The sequence below is a fragment of the Balaenoptera ricei genome, chromosome 1 (assembly GCF_028023285.1).
Source record: "Balaenoptera ricei isolate mBalRic1 chromosome 1, mBalRic1.hap2, whole genome shotgun sequence".
NCBI classification, from domain to species: Eukaryota; Metazoa; Chordata; class Mammalia; order Artiodactyla; family Balaenopteridae; genus Balaenoptera; species Balaenoptera ricei.
Genome location: NC_082639.1, coordinates 189,386,908 through 189,413,197, shown reverse-complemented (window position 1 = coordinate 189,413,197; position 26,290 = coordinate 189,386,908). Strand labels below are relative to the sequence as shown.

General features: G+C 39.7%; 1 protein-coding gene and 1 non-coding gene across 2 annotated transcripts in view; one reads left to right on the top strand and one right to left on the bottom strand.

Moving 5' to 3' along the window:
• Nucleotides 1-26,290, bottom strand: part of NEK7 (NIMA related kinase 7) — a 340,627-nt gene that overhangs the window by 188,765 nt on the left and 125,572 nt on the right. The gene's annotated exons all lie outside the window — the stretch shown is intronic.
• On the top strand, nt 19,727-19,833 carry LOC132355196 (U6 spliceosomal RNA). The gene has a single exon (XR_009499561.1). It is a non-coding gene; the product is annotated as a U6 spliceosomal RNA (small nuclear RNA).

Sequence of the window (26,290 nt, the reverse complement as noted above, 5' to 3'; positions counted from 1 at the left end):
AATCACTATATGATCCAGCAATCCCACTCCTGGGCATATACCTGGACAAAACTATAATTCAAAAAGATACACACACCCCTATGTTCATAGCAGCACTATCCACAATATCCAAGACATGGAAACAACCGAAATGTCCATTGACAGATGGATGAAGAAGATGTGGTACATATATACAATGGAATACTACTCAGCCATAAAAAAGAATGAAATAATGCCATTTGCAACAACATGGATGCAACTAGAGATGATCATACTAAGTGAAGTAGGTCAGAAAGAGAAAGACAAACACCATATGATACCACTTATATGTGGAATCTAAAATATGCACAAATGAACCCACCTATGAAACAGAAACAGAATCAGAGACACAGAGAACAGACTGGTGGTTGCCAAGGGGAAGGGGGTTGGGGGAGGGGTGGAGTGGGAGTTCGGGATTAGCAGATGCAAACTATTACATATAGAACGGATAAATAACAAGGTCCTACTGCACAGCACAGAGAACTATACTCAATATCCTATGATAAACCATAATGGAACAGAACATATTAAAAAAGAATGCATATATATGTATAACTGAATCACTTTGCTGCACAGCAGAAATTAACACAACATTGTAAATCAACTATACTTCAGTTAAAAAAATATTGATCAGGGCTTCCCTGGCAGTGCAGTAGTTAAGAATCCATCTGCCAATGCAGGGGACGTGGGTTCGAGCTCTGGTCTGGGAAGATCCCACATGCCGCAGAGCAACTAAGCCCATGCACCACAACTACTGAGCCCACGTGCCACAACTACTGAAGCCCACGTGCCTAGAGACTGTGCTCTGCAACAAGAGAAGCCACCGCAATGAGAAGCCTGTGCACCGCAACGAAGAGTAGCCGCCTCTCGCCACAACTAGAGAAAGCCTGCACGCAGCACCGAAGACCCAATGCAGCCAAAAATAAAAATAAATTATATGTATAACTGAGTCACTTTGCTGTACCGCAGAAATTAACACAACACTGTAAATCAACTGTACTTCAGTTTAAAAAATATCGATAAAAAAAAAAGAGAGAACTGTAGTTAGAGTGGGGTTCAATGAGAGTTTTAGGAGAAAGAAACAGCTGAAACAGAGAGGCTGACGACGTCAGGAGGGAAATGGATGAAATAAACCACTGAGGAGCGAGGGAGTTGGCGGCATCAAGAGAACAGCTGGCCGGATTCGCTTTGAGCTAGAGAAGGGATGTCTCTTCCCCCTAAGACCAGACAGAGGGTGGGTACCGACATAAAGAGGTCTTTAGATGGAGGAGAAGCAAGTTTAGGAATTGATGCCTCCTGACTTCTGTCTTAGCTGTGATTTAGGAAGGAAGCATTCGTGCAGAGAATGAGAAGGAGGAGTTAGCGGGGGAGGAATGGGACAGTTTCTGTGGGACAACGGGAGAGTTTAGACACGCAGACAAGTTGCTGGATGACAATATTACATTTTAAAAGAACATCATCCCCAACTTAATTTTCTGTACTATTAATGTCATCAGGAATATCAGCGAATAAAACAGAACATAAACACCAGCTCATAGAGTGGAAACTTGGGATAAAGTTATGCTAAAACGTGGAGATATTTTTATTTACTTGTTGGCTAGCACAGAGATTATCATAGTGAGAAATCTTTGTTGGGAAAATTGATTACAAAATTCCCTTGGGATTCTGAGACCTCGACTGTCCTCCATGCGGGTGGAGCTGATCTACTGAGTACAAGGACAGGAGCATTTGTTTGTTTCTTGAAGAGTGAGAAGAAAATGAGAAGGAAACAAAACCGCAAAGAAGACAGCAAACTAAGAAAAGACTGCATTCTTTTTTATGTGACCTTCAAACCTTTAGTGAAATTTCTAAACGTTTTAAATGATTGGCAAAAGCAGTTTTTGTTTTGTTTTCATGCATGTTCATGAAGGACTGTGTTTCCAAGCTGGGGTGATGTGAGCAGAATTGGGGCAGGGCTGTGAACATGAAAGCAGGGATCCTGGAGATGCCCGGCTGGATCCCTGGGAGTGCCAGGAAGGCTCTGGAATTGCTTGGCCTGTTAAATTGAACTTCTCTCAGAGGGAATATTCACCAGTGAACATATGTATTTTTCTGGTCATCCTCTTACATTTATTAAAGTAATAGCAGAAAAGAGAAGTCATATGGGTAAAATAAAATGTAAACCAGATTTTATTTACCATGACACATAACCATTTAGTTCATAGAAATTATTATTGGGACTCGACTCTATTGGCAAAACGTCTCTATAACGTTCAGCTCTGTGTTTTTTCATTCAAATCTCTGTGGCTTTTTCTTTCAGGGACTGGCTGTACGCTATCCAACAAGAGAATATTGGTTGTAATCGCTGAACATCAGTCTACTACATCAGGCACTCCTTTCCGATGTGTGTTGCTTTGAGGTTATGGACAACAAAATAGTAAATATATTGGTGTAAGATGGGGAGATTATGATGATCATTCCATGAACAATTTTGTTCATTTGAGAAAAAAATAATGCTGTTTCGCTGGTGCTATTTCCAGCTTTGGACTCTGGGAGGTCTAGGATATTACCATCCAAATTCACTGCAGTGTAATTTCGTCCTCCTAGTAACCTGTGAGGAAGCAGGGAAGGGTGTTGGCCTTATTCTTAGAGTTCCAGAGATAGAATAAGGGTCCAGGACCAGGGTCATGTGTCCAGTCATTTAGAGCTTCTCAAGCCAGGTATTCTGCAAATAGAAGTGTGCTGAGAAATCTGGATCCCTGCAGCCTTCAGGCAACAGGAAATACTCACTACAACTCCACTCCTTATTACAGATGCACACACAGACACACACACACATGCACACAAGCAGGGAGCAGCTACTACTATGTACCAAAAATTAGCATTTTTTACTGTGCTTTGACAGGAAAATGTGATGGAGGGCATTAGAATCTGACTCTGAGTGTAGAACTGTCCACCCCACTGCCTCTTCAAGAAAACCATGGGATTCTTTTCCTATAAGTTCATTTCTTATGAAAGGAGTGAAGCTTTATCCATATGTGTTTTCTTCATTCAATGCCTTCAGTATTTATTTAGCTATTTAGCTGTACAATGTGCTAGCCACTTTTCTGGGCCAAGGTGATACTTCAAATCTCGATGGTGACAAAGAATCAGCAGTCACTGGTGGGAAGATAACAGTGAATCTGTTTCCAAGTCCATTAGCATCTGTCGAGTCAAAGAAAGAGTCCCACTTATCATTCCTGACCTGACACCAAATCTTACAAATCACCTATGGCAGATAGTGGCTATAGACTGAATGTCTGTGTCCCCCCAAAAGTCATATGTTGAAAACTTAATGCCCAGTGTGATTTTAGTAATAAGGTTTTGGGGAGATAATGGTAGGGAATGGAGCCTTTGGGGGATGAATAGGGCATGAGGGCAGAGCCCTTATCAAAGAGGCCTGAGAAAGGTCCCTTGTCCCTTCTTCCATGTGAGGTTACAGCCCATGTGAGGTTATGGCCATCTAGGAAGTGGGCCTTCACCAGACACTGAATCTGCTAGCACCTTGATCTTGGACTTCTCAGCCTCCAGAACTGTGAGAAATACTTTCTGTGGATTATAAGCCACCCAGTCTGTGGGGTTTTATTAGAGCAGCCTGAATTAGTGAACACAAATTCCTCCATTCCAGTATATCAGACCCTCACATGTGTCCTTGTCAATTCTCTTACCCAGAGGTGGAGTCTGTTTCTCTACCCCCTCGAATCTGGGCTCCATTTGTGACTTGCTAAGACCAACAGAAGGTGGCAGAAGAGATGCAGCCAGATTCCAGAGCCCAGATCTTCAAAGGCCTCATCATCTCTATCTTGAGCCTCTTGGAGTGCTCCCCTAGGCTACCGTGGCACAGAGAATTCCAGGACAGGAAACTACTTGGAGGAAGGGGCCCAACGGTCCCAGCTGAGAACAGAAAATGGAAGGAGTAGCATGAAGGATCCCAGGTAAAGCCAGCTAACCCATAGAGTTGTGAGAAATTATTGTCACTGCTTTAAGTCACTGTCTTTGGGGGTGTTTGTTATGCAGCAGTAGGTAACTAAGAACTCTAGGGAGATGCCGGGGTATGTGTAGAGCTGCCAATCATTTTCTCAGTCAGATACTTGGAAGACATAAATAAGACAACGACATTTTTAGATTCTTTCTACATCGCAATGGGGTCTTAGATTTACTGGTCTTTTCTGAAAGCCACTTTCGAAGGTGCAATCAAATATTTTGCTTTTGGCAACAGTTCAATTATGCAATTTTTTCCAAATGGGAAAAATGTAGATGACTGAGGATTGTGCTTTTTAGCAATGAAAAAGCTATCGGAAAAATGCACATAATTTCTGAAGGCCCAAGGAATGAATTCATCCCACTACCTTTTCCGTTTTTATGTTACCTTTTCCCTCCTTCCAGCGGAAAGGGTGCAAATAACGATGGATTCATTTTCCTTTAGATAAATTTGAGCTCGTTTAAGAATCATTTTACTTCACATGTCTTTAATGCAGAATAATATTTAAAGAATAATTTTCACGAATAGAATACAAGAAAGCACGTTTTTATGGAAATCTTTTTTCTAAGAGTGTAGCTGAAGGCAACCTCACTCCTGGGCTTTGTTAAGTTACGTACATTTAATTGCCTGGAGCAGGTCTTCTAAAGTCAAGTTTACTAAAATATGGGCCTTTGGGACCATATTTCTTGGAAACAAATTCTTTGCAAACATCTCATTTTATAATTTAATTGTCTCCGGACTCTGCTGAATGTGAATATTTTAAGAATGAAACCACTGATCTGAAAATAAATTGATATCAAATATACAATTCCTGCAAGTCCCCCCAAATTAAGGTAATTTTTTGCAGATTTAAATGTTATGACCATTCCTAACTCCCCCCAACCCCTACCTCATGAGCCTTTTAGCTCTTAAAACTGTCTGGAAACCAAACCATACTTTAAATATTATTTTTATGGGAGAAAAATGAAAACACATTTCCCTTTTCTTTATGTGAGATGGGGCACCTTCGCATGACTCCTGCAGTCTGCCAGGGACCAGCAGTGGCCGGCTCGACCTCTGCGTGGTCCCCTACATACACGAAGTGACAACAGTCAGTCAACCTTATTTTCTAACCCCAGAACTCCTCTTCAAAATGATCAATACTCCTGCCCTGATGGCAACTCCAGCTTAACTTTGCTCTCGTCAACAGCCTCTGCTGCTCTTTTTTTTTTTTTTTAAGTCTCACATGAGCTTAAGTAGCTTCATTTTAACTCTTTCAGAGCAAGCCCAGACCTGTTTCTCTCGTCAAGAACAGGGTGGGAGCAGGGGTGGAGGGTACTTGTCAGAACAAATTACAGTTTTTGGCAAGCATCTATGTCTCTTACCCACTTAGGAACTAGAATATTGCCTCGTAAAAGCAGTGCAGCCTTCTGTTATGACTTAATTATGAGGCCAGAATAAGGGCACCATTTTATAGGCTCTTTTAAGGTATATACATAAGATTTCCATCTTGGAACATAGCAAAAGAGATTACATTTTTCCTAGCTGCCCGTGGGCTTGTTCTGATAACACCAGCTCAGCAGATTGGCCCAGGACCCCAATCTCAAGGTCCCAGGGGAACTTACACTGCACATTTTCTTTGTCTACTTTCTCCTCCCCATCAGTGAAAGGGTCATACACCTCAAGCCCGAGCCAGGAAATCACAGTTCCCACTCTTACAACACAACTGCATCAGGGTCCCAAGAGAGGGGTAACGATGATTAATCCCTGATGCTGGAGAAACTACAAGGCTGTCCAGCTATGAGAGACCCTCCTCGCACCCCATCCAAGCCACTCTCACACGACTAACACGTAGGCTCTGTCTCACCTGGTCCCAGTGTCATTTGGAATTCCCAACCCCTACCCCGGCCTCTTACCTGAACTGTGCTGTATTGAGCTGGAAAACGGAGCAGATTGTATAATCATGAAGAAGGGACATTTGGGCAAGAACATGGGCTGGTTGACACATTTCTGTAGGTCAAGACTGAATTCTTCACTCCATTTTAGACCTCAGTGATTAATTTCTTTAGATCAATAGACCTCTGGGAGAACTGGCTCATGCCGTCAAACCTTAAGTGAGAGGGATGTGAACCAGAGAATATATTTCATATTTTAAAATAATAAACATGGACTTCCCTGGTGGCACAGGGGTTAAGAATCCACCTGCCAATGCAGGGGACAGAGGTTCATGCCCTGGTCCAGGAAGATCCCACATGCCGCGGAGCAACTAAGCCCGTGCGCCACAACTACTGAGACCACGTGCCGCAACTACTGAAGCCCGCGCGCCTAGAGCCCGCGCTCCACAACAAGAGAAGCCACTGCAAGGAGAAGCCCGCGCACCGCAACGAAGAGTAGCCCCCGCTCGCCGCAACTAGAGAAAGCCCGCGCGCAGCAACAAAGACCCAGCGCAGCCAAAAATAAATACATTTATATATATTTAAAAAAAAGAACAGAAGCAATATTGTAACAAGTTCAATAAAGACTTAAAAAAAATGGGTGTGAAGTGTTGAGGGATGAAAGGAGAGGAGGAATGCAAATAAAAAGCTTAGCCTAGTATTTAAAATAATAATAATAATAAACATTATTTGGCATGCCCATAGGTGTTCAGTACAATTTTTTCCCTTTAAAGATGTTTATTGAGGAGACAAAACATCTAAGTGGCTTTGTACGAATATGGGGTTCCTGGATGAGGGTGTATCCATAGAATAAGCCTCTTTAAACCAATCAGCTGCTTCGTTTCTCAGGTCCTGCCACCAGGACGCATAATCGGTTCTGGCAACTTACTGCCCTGGATTTTACCTAAGCTGCCTTACCAATTTTAGGATCACACCAAGAATTAATTTATTTAATATGCCCTGAACAAGAGGATGTATAGTCATCTACTACAGATGCCAATAACATTTTTTTTCACTTACATTTGCACTGGATCTCAAGCTACTTGGATTTTGGAGGAAGGGGCAGGGTGAACTTAAAACTGAATCTAGACCTTCAGGTAAGAATTTTGCATTTCATTTTATAATTAATCCTATTCTTTTATCAGAATGCTGAGAAAATCTGTGAGGAATATAGCAAACGGACAAAAACAAAATAAAATATATAACTCTCATGTATTAATTACATGTTGCAGGCCAAAAATATGCTAAACAATTTATATGCATTGTTTATATACATCGTTTTACTTAATCCTTATTACAACCTGCAAAGTAGGTTTCATCAATGCTATTTTACAGCCAAGGAAACCAAGGCTCAGTGACCTCAGTGTTTATCCAGGGCCAGTCCACTCAAAGCCATGAGGTGGTAGAAGCAGGATTCAAGCCCACGTCTTCCACCACACTGTACACTTTCAAGTTTCTATGTTGCAAAATGACATCGTTATTCTCTTTCTGTCCCTCTGAAGTTTGGTCTTGGAATCACCAAGGACATGACTTCCCATATTGATATATCACGGTCTACATGCTGGAGTAGCACAGAGTCAAGTGGTTCTTGAATGCAGAGGGGACCATATGCCTGGTTTCCCAAGGCATTTCATCAAGGTCTTTGGTTAAATTAGTGTCTCTGTTGTACCAGCTGGGAAATAATGAGCGAGACATTGATAAGAAGCAGAAATAATATTTATGTAAACATTACTTTGTGCCAGGCACTGTGTACTTTTCTGGCATTATCTTTTATTCATTCCAAGTATCCTATCCAAGGAGGTTTACTACCCATTTTACAGATAAAAACTGGGGCTCAGAGAGGCACAGTCATTTGTCCAAGGTCATACAAAGGGGGAGCTGGTGTTAGGTGGATTGGTACCTATAGATGTGGTCTGGCCAACCGACAGTGTTCTTAAATTTTAGGTTCTACTTGGTGGACTTTTGAGTATCAATTTTCGTGACATGGGCATGGAAAGGTCAACCTTCACAGGGCAGAGGAGACTTACTGTGACCCAGACTTACCAACAGACACAGTCATTTCAATAATAGCAACAAAGAAAAAAGATTTGGCAACGTAGCTGCTTCACTAGGGGTTAAACACAAATAGGAGAGATGGGAGGATGTGCAGGATGTATTAGTTTTCCATTGCTGCTCTAACAAATTCCTGCAAATTTGGTGGCTTGAAGCAATATAAATTTATCATCGTAAGTTCAGGAGGTCAAAGGTGAGAAATGGGTCTCACTGAACCAAAACAAGATGTGTGTGCTTCTCTCAGAGGCTCCAGGGAAGAATCTGTTTCCTGTCTTCTTCCAAATTTAGAGGCGGCTTTCATGCCCTGGCTCACGACCTCGGTCTTCCCTCTTCAAAGTCAGCAACGACCAGTCGAGTCTCTCACTCCACCTCAGTCTGACACTGATATTTCTGCTTCCTTCTTCCACGTTTCAGGACTCTTGTGTTTACATTGGGTTCATCTGGATAATCCAGGATAACACCCCTATTTTAAGGTCAGCTGATCGGCAACATGGATTCCATCTGCAACCTTAGTTCCCCTTTGTTCTGTAACCTAACATATTCCCAGGTTCCAGGGATTAGGATCTTTGGGGCACCACTGTTCTGTCTACCACTCAGGAGCACCATAGCAACACATGGTCCAGGGACAGGACACAAGGAGGTGTGGCATCGGGGAACTTTGTCAAGAGGCTGCAGGGCTTCAGGATCTACCGGAACTTCAGGGGCAGAGAATGCAAAACTGACAAGCACAAAGCAGGGTGTGAGGTTTAGAGGCTCGCATCAGACATAGGCACTCGGCTTCCAAAATACTTGAGCCCAGAATTAGAGCCACACCAACCGCAAGGCTGGTGATGCTGAGCTGTCTCCATTTTCAGAGGGAAGGATGTAAATGTCTCCTGAAGATGTTTTGTCCCAGGGCCTGAAGTGAATCAGGTCTCACAAGTGCAGGTCAAGTAGCGAGCGTTTTGTCTCCTCATTTGGGGACTGTCAACTCTGTAGTAGAGTCACAATGACAGGTTGTAGAAGATTCCAGAGGCTGATGGGGGATGACTGGAGGGTAGGCACATTTCTAAATATATACGCCTCTGGTCTCTACTTCCTTTATTTCCTCCGATGCCATTCAAATTACATCATGTGTTGTTTGTCAGCTAGTTTTTTTTTTTTTTTTTAATTTTAATTGAAGTATAGTTGATTTACAATGTTTCAGGTGTACAGCAAAGTGATTCAGTTAAACATATATACATATATATGTGTGTATATATATATATATATACATATATATTCCTTTTCAGATTCTTTTCCATTATAGGCTATTACAAGATATTGAATATAGTTCCCAGTAGTAGACAGTAGGTCCTTGTTGTTTACCTATTTTATATATAGTAATGCACAACTGTTAATCCCAAATCCCTAATTTATCCTCCCCTTTCCATTTTGATAACCATAAGTTTGTTTTCTGTCTGTGAGTCTATTTTTGTTTTGTAAATAAGTTCATTTGTATCATTTTTTTTTAATTTATGTATTTATTTATTTATTTTTGGCTGTGTTGGGTCTTCGTTTCTGTGCAAGGGCTTTCTCTAGTTGCAGCAAGTGGGGGCCACTCTTCATCGCAATGCACGGGCCTCTCATTATCGTGGCCTCTCTTGTTGCAGAGCACAGGCTCCAGATGCGCAGACTCAGTAGTTGTGGCTCACGGGCCTAGTTGCTCCGCAGCATGTGGGATCTTCCCAGACCAGGGCTCGAACCCGTGTCCCCTGCATTCGCAGGCAGATTCTCAACCACTGCGCCACCAGGGAAGCCCTATATCATTTTTTTAGATGCCACATATAAGTGATATCATATGATACTCGTCTTTGTCCACTCATTGGGGTCACTTAGTATGATAATCTTTAGGTCCGTCCATGTTGCTGTAAATGGCATTGTTTCGTTCTTTTTTACGGCTGAGTAATATTCCATTGTGTGTGTGTGTGTGTGTGTGTGTGTGTGTGTGTGTGTGTGTGTGTGTATACACACACCACATCTTCTTTATCCATTCACCTGTCGATGAACATTTTTTTAAAGTTGTAGTGGGCACCAAGGATTAAAAGGGAAGTGTGGTTCACTGAAACCAAACACAGAGGTGTATCTTAATGGAAGTGAACACCAAACCCTAGTGGAATGAATGATAATTGAGACCCGCGGGAGTGGACAGCTGTGGGATCTTCCGTGCTGTGTGTCACTTTCTCGGGCTCTCGGAATCCCAGTCTGATGGGGTGACTGGCTGACCCAAAAGCTCTATCAGAAGTCTCCAGCAAATCTCAGCCAGAGATGATGATGGCCCCAGAACATCCAAGGAGAGACAAAGTCAAAAGAGCTACAATCTAAGAACAATTCCATGGCTTTCCCATCTCTAATATCATCTCTATCTTTGAAAAGGAAGGACAAGGAGAAAAGAAGGAGCTGAGAGTCTGGTGAGAGAAGAGATGGGAAAAAGAGAAATCATAAGAATTCAGTTCTTGGTGCATTATTCTCTTAAATTTAGTTTTACTCCTTTTGATATTTTACAAAGAGGGAAAAAATCATACCAAAGACTGTCTACTTACATAATATATATAACTTTCTATACTCTATAGACCCATTGGTGATTTTCCAAACCATTCAATGGGACAGCTACTTTCAATGAATGCATACCCTCCATGGGCCTCCATTCTCATCTGAAGATAACAGCAACACAAATAACAAATATTTGTGTGGTATTACATTTTACAGAGACCTATACCCTAAATTCTGTTCTAAAAATCTGTCTACCCTGAGCTAAAACCATAGTTTAATACATTACTTTCTGACCTGGTGACCTCACAGAAGTCTTTTCCTTTTTCTCACATTTCCCAATCATAAAATGGGAAGAATTTTAATACAACACATTTACATATTTGAAGACTACCATAAAAATACCTTAGTGTGTTCTATTTGAGATTGCAAAGTAAAATACTAATATTGAATGTGAAGTGTTGTTTTGGACCTTCTTCAAGGTTTATTGTCTTTAATAATTGTATCTATAAAATTTTAGCTTTTTTTCTTTTCATTATACGAAATAAAAATAATTTCTCTTGCCTTAACGGGTACTTTGCAAACAGATTCTAACTGAAAACTGAAAGAATTATCATTGCTATTTTCCTTAGTGGATAGTACATGATTTTATCCTTCAGACTTCTAAAATCCAGTCTATTTGCATGCAGTAATAAAAATGTGAAATATCTTACAGTAGTTTTCATTTCAATATGCTATACAATGCAGTGTACTAGAATCGGGGTGGGGCTGTATAACAGAGTGAAAAGAGACTTGATTTTGGAGACCAAACAGACATGGTTTGAATTCTGTCTTTACTATTAGCAAGTTACTTTACCTCTCTGTGTTTTAATATCTTTTTTTTTTAACATCTTTATTGGAGTATAATTGCTTTACAATGGTGTGTTAGTTTCTGCTTTATAACAAAGTGAATCAGCTACACATATACATATATCCCCATATCTCTTCCCTCTTGCTTTTCCCTCCCTCCCACCCTCCCTATCCCACCCCTCTAGGTGGTCACAAAGCACTGAGCTGATCTCCCTGTGCTATGCGGCTGCTTCCCACTAGCTATCTATTTTACATTTGGTAGTGTATATATGTCCATGCCACTCTCTCACTTTGTCCCAGCTTACCCTTCCCCTTCCCTGTGTCCTCAGGTCCATTCCCTACGTCTGCGTCTTTATTCCTGTCCTGCCCCTAGGTTCTTCATGACCTTTTTTTTTTTTTTTTAGGTTCCATATATATGTGTTAGCATACGGTATTTGCTTTTCTCTTTCTGACTTACTTCACTCTGTATGACAGACTCTAGGTCCATCCACCTCACTACAAATAACTCAATTTAGTTTCTTTTTATGGCTGAGTAATATTCCATTGTATATATATGCCACAACTTCTTCATCCATTCATCTGTCGATGTGTTTTAATTTCTGCATCAGTACAATAGATAAAATGATTCTGAACTCCAAGAATTTTTGTGAAGCTTAAATAAGAAAATAATAAAAATTTTAAATGCCTGAAAAAACTTAGTCATTCTATAAATTGTTAGACCTCTTCCTCTTACCCTCCTTTTAATTAAGCTTCACTGCTTGGGGTTGTCACAGGTGGGTGTGTTTCCAGAAGAATTTTACAGGAGAAAATGAAGCACAGTAATCAAAGTCTCCTGGATATTTCTATACACACATATGTCTACATATATGTGTACATTGTATGTATATGTATAAACATTCAGCAAAATGTCTGGAAGATACACATCAATTGATAACGGGGGTTATTCTGGAAAGGATTTGGGATTAGAACAGCAGTCAAGAAAGCCTAGCGGGCTTCCCTGGTGGCGCAGTGGTTGAGAATCCGCCTGCCGATGCAGGGGACACGGGTTCGAGCCCTGGTCTGGGAAAATCCCACATGCCGCGGAGCGGCTGGGCCCGTGAGCCACAACTACTGAGCCTGCGCGTCTGGAGCTTGTGCTCCGCAACAAGAGAGGCCGCGACAGTGAGAGCCCCGCACACCACGATGAGGAGTGGCCCCCGCTCGCCGCAACTAGAGAAAGCCCTCGCACAGAAACGAAGACCCAACACAGCCATAGATAAATAAATAAATAAAATAAATTAAAAACGTCTGCTTTGCAAAAGACAACGTCACGAGAATCAGAACACAAGTCACAAGTTGGGAGAAAATACTTAAAAAAAAAAAAAAAAAAAAGAAAGACTAGCTTTTTGGGAACTCTACTCAATATCTTGTAATAACCAATAATGGAAAAGAATCTGAAAAAGAATATATATATATATGAATCACTTTGCTGTACACCTGAAACTAACACAACATTACAATTTTGTATATCAACTATATTTCAATAAAAATTTTTTTAAAAAGTATCTTAGAACCTCATGGCCAGAAACAAAGACCACACTGTTTTAAAGAGCCCTGCCTGTTCCTGGTTTGAAACCCACTCAGAATGCCTGAGACCCTGGTTTTCAAAGGTACTGTAGCAAGAACGTATTTGTTCCTCTGCACCTTAGCCCCAGGCGTGGACTCTGGTTGACAAGCAGAAACGGCATCACTGATGGGGGGGGGGGGGGGGGAGGTGCCCACTGATAGTTTCTTCAACGTCACTGCATCTGACTCAGTCTATCCAGGCTACTCCAGAGCTGGCCTCGTGAGAAATGGCAGAGCCAGGCTGGAACCCAGTCATATAACTCCATGCTCCGTGTTGCCTCTTCCATGATTGCATTTTTGTTAGAGGTTTTTACATTCACCCAGCACTTATGCCATTCTTTGGAAGCCAAGGTTAGGCTTGCCTTCTCTCTTCTGAATAATGTAATCCCATTTTTTTGTGTGTGCCAGAACCTGAGAGCACTTAGAAATTCTCCGTATTCAGCTCTCATTATTTACAGAGTAATGGTACTTAGCAATAAATGACACACAGAGAGGATTCTCCATACGGTGGCCATATAAAACCCACACTGGTGTGGCACAAGAATAAAAAAGCTCAAGGCGACAGCAAGGAAAGCAAGGTTGTATCTAGTTTTGCATCTGTTACTATCTCTCTGATTCTGGGCTGGTTATTTAACTTGTCAAATTGTAAGTCAAATTATAAGTCCCCTCCAGTTCAGAGTTTTTAAAATTTTATTATCTTTACTAACAGGTCTGGCATGCAGCTTTAAGACCGTAACGTGAAACTGGGTCAGACAGATGGCTGAACTAGTGGCTTATGACCTAAGTCTCAAAAGTCTGGATCTCTGTTTTGTAATCTTTACATTGTTCAGGAGGCTATCATCAAAAAGATACAATTTACAGCTCACACACCAATGCCACAGACTTCTGTTTGACAGACAGCATTGCATCAAAATACATCAGAAGCAAAAACTCTTTTAACCATGGGAGAAATGAACAAAAACATAATTTTAATAGAAAAGCCACCCCTAATTGAGTGGGAGCTGCTCAAATGCAGGGTGGGGGGTTGGCTTTAGATGTTCTCCAAGGTTCCTCCCATTGGGGAAGCCGTCATTCTGGTTATGAGGTCAGCGCTTCTGTGTCTTCACATGACAATCCCAGCCACCTCTGCACGTCCAGTGCCACAGAATGCATAAGGCAGAACTTCCAGACTCCTTTTGATTCAAGCACTACTTGTAGACAAAGCCAAGCCCTCAGCTGCAGAATTTGGAACTTCAGACCGTTGTCATGGATGGGATCGCTGATGAGCAGAGCTCATGGCTTTGAAGCACTGAACACATTTTTTTTTTATCTTTCCAGAGACGGTGTTTGTATGCTTGACTCAGCCGAAGTGCATCACGGGTGTTTTCCTTATTATCTCTCTTTTAGTATCTAGTTCCTTGCCACTTTCAGTGTCCTGGACTGGCTCCTACTTCCTGGCAGCCCTGAGCTTAAGCCTAGGTTGAAAGTTAGAGCAAAAGTGAACCAGTTTGGAAATGTGGTACGACTGCTTTCGGCTGAAGTGTTAAAATTGCCAGTAAATCAGAAAACAAAGAGAAGACAGAGCATTTGCCCACAGCAGAATTTCACCAGCATGAATAATTTTCAGGGCTTAGGAGGCTATTAAACCTTTTCTTTACACATATTTCTAAGCTCCGTTGAGATCTCGCCCTGAATTCACAGATGTTTATAATATCTTGATGTGTCAAGCAATGTTCGGTTTCAGAGTCAAATTGTAAGTCCCCTCCAGCTCAGATTTTTTTTAATTTTATTATCTTTACTAACAGGTCTGGCATGCAGCTTTGAGACCATAACGTGAAACTGGGTCAGACAGATGGCTGAACTAGTGGCTTATGACCTAAGACTCAAAATGTAGGCATGTGCTAAATATAATTACCAAAAGAATACATTCATGATTTTTTATTTAAGTTTTTACTTAAACAGTGATTGAGTCACCACTCTCCACCAGAGCCTCAAGTGGAAAAGTCTTAAACAGGCTCCACATATATGCTGCTAGTTTAGTTTATAGTTTTCGTATCTTAAAATTTCTTATTTCATCTTTCATGGACTAGTGCCACTGTTCTTAAACTTTAGAATCCTAGGTACAAGCAGCAGGTGATGCAGTCAGGATTACTTCAATGCGGTCAGGAAACTCAAGGCTTTTCTGTGCTTCTCATTCTCATCACCTCCCCTGAAGATGAAGAATCAGGACCAACCCCTCCCCACACTCACCCAAGGGTACAAAGAGACCCCCGCCCCCTTTGTAATCCAGGGGACCACTATTTGGATGGGTCCACCACATTTGAGAAAGAAAAGAGAGGATTGTCTCTTGCCTTGTGTAATCCAGAGTCATTTAGGTGGTTATCTTGGAAAAGATGCCAGATAGTGTCTTACAACCAGAAAGGATACAGTGTAGAAAATAGAGACATTGTAGAGAGACATGAGATCGCTGGTTACATTGACAAGAGCTAGAATTAGTTGGTAATGTCATTTCCAAATGGTTATTTTCAGGCACCTTTTGTTTCTTGAAGTTTTGTAGGGACCATTGGAGCAGAAATTATACCTAGTACCCATTTGACTTTTTTTTTTTTTTAACTCTGTGCTTTTTTTTAAAGCCCTTTATGGAGCTGGAAAAAAGAAAAAAAGAAAGAAAGAATACAACAAAATGCTGGCAGGTGGTCTTGAAATGATGGAATCATATCTTTATTTGAACTACGCTTAGGTTTCTTGGCACATTTAGCGCTGAACAGGTTGGAGAAATTCAGTACAAATAATCTGGGCTGGAAGAGGATGTGAACCTCAACCAAATGCTGGGAGGGACCTGAACATTTTTTTTCATCAGATCCTGAACCCATTTCAGCAGCCCTAGCTACACCTCTGAGGTTACACTTCCATGCTGTATAGAGAAAACATGCCAGAGTTTTCTAGTACAACTACAACCAAATCTGCAGTCTCCACTGGTCCCTACCAAAGGGTTACAGCTAAACATTTCCTACTGTAAAGAGTCACTGTCAGTTTTGTAGTCAGAAAACAGAGGAGCACACAGAAACATCACAATCCATTCCTTCCTTGTACCTTATGATCTAAACACAGGCCCCAGTAGTTTGTGTCCAAAATAACCAGGGCAGAAACAGTCAATGAGTCCAATTAGAATTGCTCAGCAGATTTAATACACACTTTATTCTACATGTGTCTCCATTTTATTTTCTTTCTTTTATTAATCTTTTAACTATATCAGTGGAAGAAAATTCTTGAGTAATGTTTTTTCTGGAAGCAGAAAACAGGCCAGTTTAGGTAAGATTAATGCACATGTACTGAATTTCTATGGGGGAAAAACAGAAATTAGGACATGAATGAAAAGGAAGGCACAGTTATTATTGCTGCATGCCAGGTTGATTTGACCCACCAGTAAACATGCTATTCAGTGTATCTATCGATGTAACAGAAAACAGCCAAGCTACTTTTTACCTTAGACATTTTTAAGTGGGAAGACTACTAAAAGGTGATAATCTGGACTAACCCAGCTGTCTTTATTTCTGCTCCCAATGCTAAGCTGCTGAGAGCTTTGGGTCCAGCCCCAGAACCCAGCTGATTTCATTTCCATGATGGATAATCCTACTCCAGTGCACAGGACTCCTTGGCCAGCCCTCAGCTCATCTCCTGTGTAATTCACCAGGTCAACTCTTTCAAACTGTTTCCCTTGTTAAACCCACAAACTCACTCTTTCAAGATATTACTTTGTAAACTAACACATTGATAAAGAGATTAAGTTCTCCCTTCCTAATATTCCCCTTTCCCTTTGGTTTTGGGGGATGAAATGTTCTTCTTTCCAAGTCAAAGCTTCCACCTTTGCTTTTGTATCATTTTTTTTAGATTCCACATGTAAGTGATATCATATGATATTTGTCTTTCTCTGGCTGACTTACTTCACCCTGATACGTAAAGCAGACAAAGAATGCACACAAAAAAGAAGCTTATAGGCCAATATCACTGATGAACATATATGCAAAAATCCTCAACAAAATACTAGAAAACCGAATGCAACAATATATTAAAAGGATCCTACACTTTTGCTTTTAAACCAGTTTTTTAGAATCGCCATCAGGTCCTTGACTGGGCACTACTTACCTACAAATTTATGTTCAGGTCCTAAATCTTACCTACAAATCTACTCACATCTCTCCCATCTAAAGATATCCTCCATTCTCTTTAAACCACTGCAACCGGGAGTGTGTACCTGCCACCCACTAGGACTGACCCCTGACCTTGACAACGACAAACCCCAGTCGGTTCTCAGCCCCCATCACGCTTGCCCTGTCAGCAGCACTTCACACCATCACCCTTAGTCTGTTCAACCCAAGAGGCCAAATCCAATGAACCAACTGCCAAATCTCAACCTGTTGACTCTTCCAGAGCGTTTGAAACCATTAACCAACCTGTCATTACTGAAACCACCCCGCTCCTGTTTTTCTTGATATTTAATTCTCTTGGTTTGTCTAATAATTCTCCAAATATTTCTTTTCAGTCCTTTCAGTGGAGTCCCCTTCCTCTGTCCATCCCTGAAATGTAGACTTCCGATCAAATAAACAAAAAACTATATGGAGAAAAAAATAGCATGAAGTGAGTCACTAAAACGTTTTCTCAGGTTAGTGAGAGAGTGAGTTATTTATTTCCATTTTACTACTGTATATGTTCTATTTTTCTCTAATTATCTTAACGAACTTTCATTTTATTTTCATCAAAATGATGCATTTTATTTTCATCAAAATGATGCTTAAAAATTAAATGGCATAGAAATAGTTATAAGGAAAAACAATGCTTGTCTTCAATTCAACCACCCCATACTGAATCCTGCTTTCCAGAAAACAACTTTTAATCATTGCCGTTTTAAGACTTACATGCCGGGCTTCCCTGGTGGCGCAGTGGCTGAGACTCTGCCTGCGAATGCAGGGGACACGGGTTCGAGCCCTGGTCTGGGAAGATCCCACATGCCGCGGAGCAGCTGGGCCCGTGAGCCACAACTACTGAGCCTGCGCGTCTGGAGCCTGTGCTCCGCAACAAGAGAGGCCGCGATAGTGAGAGGCCCGCGCACCGCGATGAAGAGTGGCCCCCACGTGCCACAACTAGAGAAAGCCCTCGCACAGAAACGAAGACCCAACACAGCCATAAATAAATAAATAAATAAACCCAAAGTTTAAAAAAACACTTATAAAAGAAAAACTAAAAAAAAAAAGACTTACATGCCTTTATGTCTTGAAACAATTATTCATAGGAATAGGATACACGTCAGAATGCTTAATTAACATGGAACTCCAAAACACAGTGATATAAGGCACTGCTCCGGCCTCCCTGTGGAGGACATGGCCCTTTTCCACAAGCTTCATAGACATTCTGCCTCACCTGCACTCCAGCCTAGGGAAGGCAGGGAGAGAGAGGAGGGGCGGCCAGGTTCCTTCTATTTCAAGGAACTGACCTAAAGGCTGCACACTACATTCCAGCATGGCTCCTTGTTGGCCATACCTAGCTTCAAGGAAAATGTAGTTGTTAGCTGGGTGTTCATGTACCCAGATTCATTTTTATTGCATAAAAGAAAGGGAGAATGAACATTAAAAGAGCCACTAGCAGCCCCTGCCACATGTATGCAGCTCTATCTGAATAATCAGCTTCAGATGTTACCTGTTGGCTTCCGCAATGTTGGATGAAGATCTAGTTCATCTATAACCCCTTCCCTTCTTCCTTCCCCTCCTTAATAGAGTTAGTTCACTAATATTGGTCCCTCTCTGTGTTATCTTTATCCCCTCTTTGTAAAATGACCATGTTGTCACCTGTATCCTTCCCTCCACTTCTCAGTGTTGTAAACAAATCTTACTCTTATATCATCAAGGTTCATAACATTTATATTTTTTGATGTACCCACATAAAGTCTTTGGTGTTTGCCTCTGGGTTGATTCTACAAGATGAAAAAACAGTTAATAGCAGTGACAACATTTGACGGTGTAAACATTAATCACTTGTGCTAAGAAGTGTGCTTTAACTCCACTCTCGTCTCTAAGACACCAAGATCATGAACACTCTCTAAAGAGGATCTTCCTAGAATCAAGTTCAAGTTGATTCTCCCTTCTTATGTCTTCACCATTTATTCAGAATCGTGTCATATTTTACTTTGCTCTATTTCTGAGCTATGAATTTATTGCACAGTTTATCCTTCTGCTTCTGAATTTTTTTTCTTTGTCATCTTTCCTCCATCCCTAATATCTTCAGCTTCCTACTCCTTCTATCAATTGCTTGAACCTCACTTCATTCATTTTCATCTTCATTCATTCAGCCTCATTTATCATCATGAGATGTACCCTAGCTCATTTGCTTCATATCCAGACTATGATTTTCTTTTTTCTTTTTAAAGATTTTTTTGATATGGACCATTTTTAAAGTCTTTATTGATTTTTCTACAATATTGCTTCTGTTTTATGTTTTGGCTTTTTGGCCCCGAGGCATGTGGGATCTTAGCTTGCCGACCAGGGATCGAACCTGCACCCCCTGCATTGGAAGGGGAAGTCTTAAGCACTGGACCACCAGGGAAGTCCCTTGTCAGCACTTTTAAAACTCAGTTTTCCTTCTACTTGCTCTGATATCTACCATGCTTTCTTTTCACTGTATGTTTAAACCTTTTTTTCTTTTACTATAATTTTAATGAGGTTTCAACAGAGAGATTAAATAGAGTGTGCTCGGTCTGGCGTTTTCTACTGGAAGTACACATTTTATGTCAAAAAATTTCAGCACTTTGGTGCTCACTTTGGCAGCACATATGGTAAAATTGGAATGATACAGAGAAGGTTACCATGGCCCCTGCACAAGGATGACACGCAAATTCGTGAAGTGTTCCATATTTTTTGCACCCCAATGTTCATGGCAGCACTATTCACAATAGCCAAGACATGGAAGCAACCTAAGTGTCCATCAACAGATGAATGAGTAAAGAAGATGTGGCACATATATACAATGGAATATTACTCAGCCATAAAAAAGAATGAAATAATGCCATTTTCAGCAACATGGATGGACCTAGAGATTATCATACTTAGTGAAGTAAGTCAGAAAGAGAAAGACAAATATCATATGATATCACTTACACATGGAATCTAAAAAATAATACAAATGAATTTATTTACAAAACTAGAAACAGACTCACAGACAAAGAAAACAAACTTATGGTTACCAAAGTGGAAAGGGTGGAGGGAGGGACAAATTAGGAGTATTGTATTAGCGTATACACAGTACTATATTTAAAATAGATAAACAACAAGGACCTACCATATAGCACAGGGAACTATATTCAGTATCTTGTAATAACCTATAATGGAAAAGAATCTGAAAAAAAATATATAAATACATGTAATTGGATCACTTTGCTATATACCTGAAACTAAAACAATATTGTAAATCAACTATATGTCAATAAAAAAAAATTTTTTTTAAGAAAAAAAATTTTAACAATTTAATATTCTTTAGAGGTTTCCCCGAGCCTTTTCTCCTCCATCTGCCTGCTCAGCCTGGCTCTTCACCATCACAACTGAGATGTCTTCAATTTCTCCATACATATGATTCCTAAATTGCTGTATGTGGCCTTATTTAATAATTACCACACTCCTGTGCTCTAAGTACTATTGTTATCCCTACTTTATAAATGGGGAAGCTTAGGGACAGAGGAGTTAAATTACTTGCCCAATAACTCATAGCTAGGGAGCTACGGAGACAGAATTTAAACGTGCTCTTAACCACTCTGTATGGCTTCATCCTTTCAACTCAAACAATCTAATTTCTATGGTCAGTAAGGGTGAATAATTCATCTTAAATACCTCAAATATAAAAATTAGTTAACATACCACCATCTCCTCTGATTATGCATTCTTCTAGGACTACCAGTAATTTTGATTTACTGACAGCATATGTTTTGTTTTCATGACATTTAGCAGGAATATGCCATTAATCAGCCCTTTGTTTTTCCCAAATCTGAAAATTCATTCCAAAAGAGTTTCACAGAAACTCTTAATGACTGAAAATCATGGTTCTGCTACTATATAATGTTGAGAATAATAAATACTATACTTATGGGGATTAATTATTAAATCCAGCTAGGAATCACAGCTTTCCTAAGGCAAATAATTATAATTACACACAATAATGTTTAACATCTACGATGGGTACTGAAGTTGGGAGTGTGTTAATGCATGTCAAAATAGTAACAGAGATTCTATGCATCATAAGAAAATAATTCTGAGAATTTCTCTAAGAGAAGTAACTGTTGGTCAAACTAATGAGCATGAAATATTTACTACCAGAAATCTATATATCCTTCCTGATCTATCTTTTAGGACCCTGCATAGAAAGTCTCTTCCAACCCTAAAATTTTATATTCCTATATACCCATACGCTGGTGGGTATGGCCAGGATGGGATCAGATAAAACAGTAAGACTGGCTTTGGGGTCAGACGATGTTGAGCTTAAATTCCGGTTCAAGGTTCAGCTACCTATGAGCTGTGTGATCTTGGGCCAGTTATTTCCTCTCCCTTAGTTTCCTTATTGACATAATGAGGGAAATACTACCTATTTTAGGTAGGCAATTAGGAAAAGCCTCATAGGAGGTGATATTTTTTGCAGAGTCCTGCGTGACATAAAGGGTTGACATTTCTAAGAGGTGCACAAAATCTCAAGCTCATAAAGGGAAAAATATATACAATTTCTTTATACACTCTGGGAAACCATAACCTGTTTTGCAAGGAAAACAACAGACCTAGAGATAGTTTCCAAAACTAATAAAGAGCTCACATAAACCAGTAAGAAAGGGAGCAATCAAATACATATAAAACGGGGTATAAAAAAGCAAGTTAGGAAAAAATACCTCTGGTCAATGAGCAGAAGAAAAAAAAATGTCCAACCTCTCTCTTAAAATCAAATATTATCAATTAAAAATCTAGGAGATATGATTTTTCACATATCAGAAATTTTTTAAAATAACAAAAAACTGATGTTGCCCAGTTCTGGAGAAGATGTAAAGATCACTCTCATGCAGGTTGTTACAATCTCATCAACATTTAAAATGACATATTTTTTGACCCAGTAACCCCACTTCTGGCAATTTGGCCTGTGGATTTACTTTCACAGCTTTCCAGCATGTACAAGGATATTTATTATAGAAATTATCAGTGATAGCAAAAAAAAAAAAAAGTAGCAACAATCAAAGCTTTATCAATAGAAATCTGACTGAAGTGTAGTATATACATATGATATAAAAATCTACAAGAATTAAAAAAAATAAGATAGATTTTTTTAGATCATCTAAATACTTAAAACAGGGACTCCCTTAAATCTATAATTAATTTAGGGGAATCTGACCCTTTTACAAAGCAGAATCTTTCTATTCAAAGCAGGGTTTTATTCTCTTTTCACTTGAAATTTCTTTAATGTCTCTCAGAAAATTTCTTCTCTATGTCTTGTACATTTTTTAATCAAGTGTATAATGTTTCAATCATTTTGTTGGCTGTTGGGAATGAGATTTCTTCTTCCATTATAATTTCTCAATGATTTTTTCATGACTCTAGCAGGGGTCAGCAAACAACCAATGTGGGCCAAGTCTGGGCTGCTACTTGTTTTTTAAATAAAGTTCCATTGGAACACGGCCACGCCTGTGTTTATTTTTTGTCTACAGCTGCTTTTGCCCTACGACAGCAGAGGTGTGTAGTTGCAATACAGACGGTATGACCACAAGCCTAAAATATTTACTAGCTAGGCTCTTTACAGAAAAAAATTTGCCAACCCCTGACGTACAGGAAAGTTATTTGATTTTATATGTTAATTGATAAGCAACTTCCCTACTGAATTTTCTTAATGTTTTTAATGATTTTCACTTTTCTTGGGTTTTCTAGGTTAAAAAATCACATCATGAGCAAGTAATGATACTACTGTCTCTTCTTTCCTTTACTTAATGTTTTTATTCTTTCTCTGTTGTAACTGCTTTGGATTGACTTTCCAGAGAACTACCAAGTAATTCTGGTGGTAGCAGGCATCCTGGCTTTAACAGCAATGGCTTCTAATATTTCATTGAAAACTGTGACCCTGCATTTTAGCTTGAGATAGGTATTTTTATCATGGTGAGGAAATATCAATCCATTCTTATTTTACTACGATTTTATACCAATCAGGCTTGACCATTTACCTTTATGAAAGAACCTTTCAAGAGTTATGATGTTTTAGAAAAATCGTAATCCATTCCTATAGCGCATTAGCAAATGTCCTAATGTGGTCGCCCCCGAGACCAGACATCAGCTCCTTCAGGTCCAGCTGTAGACAGCGGTCTCCCCATAGCCACCCCCTCCCCGGGCATCCACAGATCTGCTGATTGCACAGGACAAGGCATCAGCTCCTTGAGATTTATGAGGCCTCCCTCTGCCTTCTTCTTCCTACAGAGATGTTGATCTCTAGTAAATACCTTATACCCCCAAACCCCCTCTCCACATATGCCGCCAGAGTCCCCAACCTGCCCATCTAGGGAGTTACTGAAGGGCTGAATCTGAACTCCTTATCGTGCACTACCTACACGCCACGTTACTTTGTCTCTGGATTCCTCTCTGCTTTCCTGCTTCCCTGAGCTCAGCCCACACACTGGCTTGCTCCTATCCCCGTGCCGCGCCGCTGTGTCATGTCCACGCCCTCGCGCTCCCCTCTGTCTGGATGGACTCACGCCCTCAGCTCACTCAGGCCACTGCCCAGCGGCCTTCTCCTCATCCCGCTGGATGTCAAATGGTCCACGCTCACCCCTCCCACCTCATACCAGCTCATCATTCTCACCCCCTTTACCCTGCTTACTTTCTTCAGAGTGGATCACAACCTGACATGTACATATTTGTAGATTTATTTATTGTGCGTCTCCCCAACTTTAATGAAAGCAGGCCTTTTCTATTTTACTCACTAAAACAGTCCCTGGGACAGAGTAGGTGCTCAATATACATCTGTTGAAGGCACAAGCAATTACCTAAAAATAAAATGATCTTATACTACAGGTTCAGTGAGATCTTACACAAATTATTATAAAAATTGAACGTAAAAGAGTGTTGCAAACAATCCTATTTTGCTCCTGACATAGCGTATTCGTTTGGAGGTGTTTTCTTCATATATTTTACTGATTTCAATTTTCAGAGACCTAAAATTTGGGGTTTAAATTTTTCCACTATCATCTTTTTTCTATAACTAATGAGGAGCTAGTAAACTCCAAAGCATTCAAATATGATTGTAAAGCTCAATAATAAAAAGGATCCCCTTGTCACATAGTTATATTTTTAAATTAATTTTAATTAAATAAATAGTATATGATTACATTCTTTTGGGAAAAAAACTAAACATTAATGATAAGGCTAAGGTCTACTTTGACTTTTACCACCAAGATCAATCCCCTTTCTCTCTCTCAAGAAATAAACACAATAGCAGTTTAGTACAGATTCATCCAGACCTTTTTCTATATACTACTTGTATGTACAGTTAAGTGATATTTATTTATGTGTATTGAATCGTTCATTTCATAAGTGTATTAACTCATTTAATCCTTATGGAAGTCATATCCAGGAGGCATTATTTATTAAATAATAATGATATTCTATATCTCATAGGGTTATTTTGATGATTAAGAGTTCATGTGAGTGAGAACACTTAGCAGTGTGCTTCCTACAATGTAAGCACTTCTTAAGTGAGAGGGACGATTAGTCTACATTACATATTATTTAATATGAAGGCACTCATAATCACTGAGGTGGTAGGATCTGGGGAGACATCTAACACCTATATTGAATTCCTGAAATGCAAAGGGTTTTTTAAATATCCTAAGGAATTATCATATGTCACAGAAACTCATATACTTGCAGGAGTTCTACTATTAGTGGTTTACAGTTTTATTTAAAAATATAATCACCTTATCTCACTATAGGTAAAAATAGCTTTTTGGTTTCAATGCAAATGACCCTTATTAAATACAGTAAAACACTGCTAAAATTTTATGAACAGAGACCTTCAGTACAGGATTATTTACTGGAAATAACTAAATATCTAACAATAGGAATCAGTAGAATAAATTATGATATATGCATGTGATGAAATATCCTGTCACCATTACAATGATATTTACAAAGACTTTTAATGATAAGGGAAAAGGCTGAATAACTATGTAGTTTAAAAATCAACATATAATGATTTTGTACTTAAAAGAATAGCAAGAAATGTGCTCCATTTGTAGATGGCAATGAGTATAGAAACCACAAGCATTGTTCTCTGGGGAAAAGAAATGATCAGAATACAAAATTGTACATTCAGCATGATTTCAACTTTGTAAAAAATGTTATGGAATTAGAGCTAAAAAGAAGTAACCCAACATGTCAACAGTGGTTATTAGTCTGTGAAAAAAATTACAGATGATTTTAAATTTCTTTACCATGTATTTGTTCTGATAATCAGAAAAAAAAATACTTCCATTAGTTTTCTAGAGATCCCTAATTCAACCATATACAATATAATTTGAATATTCTGAACTTTATACTAATGGAACTCATGGACTTAGAATGCTCAGCAAGGCAAATGCCAAGTTGTTAAATATAAATTATCACTTGGGTAAGAGGTTTAGAATTTGATATTCATAAACTGTACAATTAGAAGCATTTAATACACACTATATACTTGAAATTATTTTTTAAACCAGCCTCATAACCGATTATGTTTCATGTTTATATTCTTAATTTTCTTAAATAAAAGTCTGCTGCTTTATTCCAAGTATCCTCTATAAATTAGATACACTGTTAGACTGAAGAAAACTAAGAAGATAAAAAGGTTTACCATTCACTAAGTCCTGAGCCTGGATCTCTCTTCTTGAAACAAATATCATTAACCGGATGGAATTCTACCGCCTGAGTTGCCGCACCCTTTTGTGAGTGGGCTCCTCAGGGAATTAGTCCATGAACGTTACCTGTGAGAGGCATTTCCCCTCCTAGCACTCCTTGGCCTTTTCCTTCCACAGAACGGTCAAGATATCCCTGCCCCACTTCTTCAGAAGTGCTTATGATTCAAGATGAGTAGAGAAATGTAATTAACAAAAAGTGTATAAATATGCACGCATACAGACTGTCCATGGTCACTGAAAATTCCAGTGAGAAATCTTGTTTATTAAATGTGTTTATTAAATGTCCCTACCCTCTCAGAAGGCTCCCGTGAAAGGATGCAACTCCCCCTTGCTTGGCGCCCCCTGAAGTCTTGGCTTCACCTGATGCTTCTAGGTTGTCTCAGCATCTGCATCCCCTAAGGTTGATTCTCA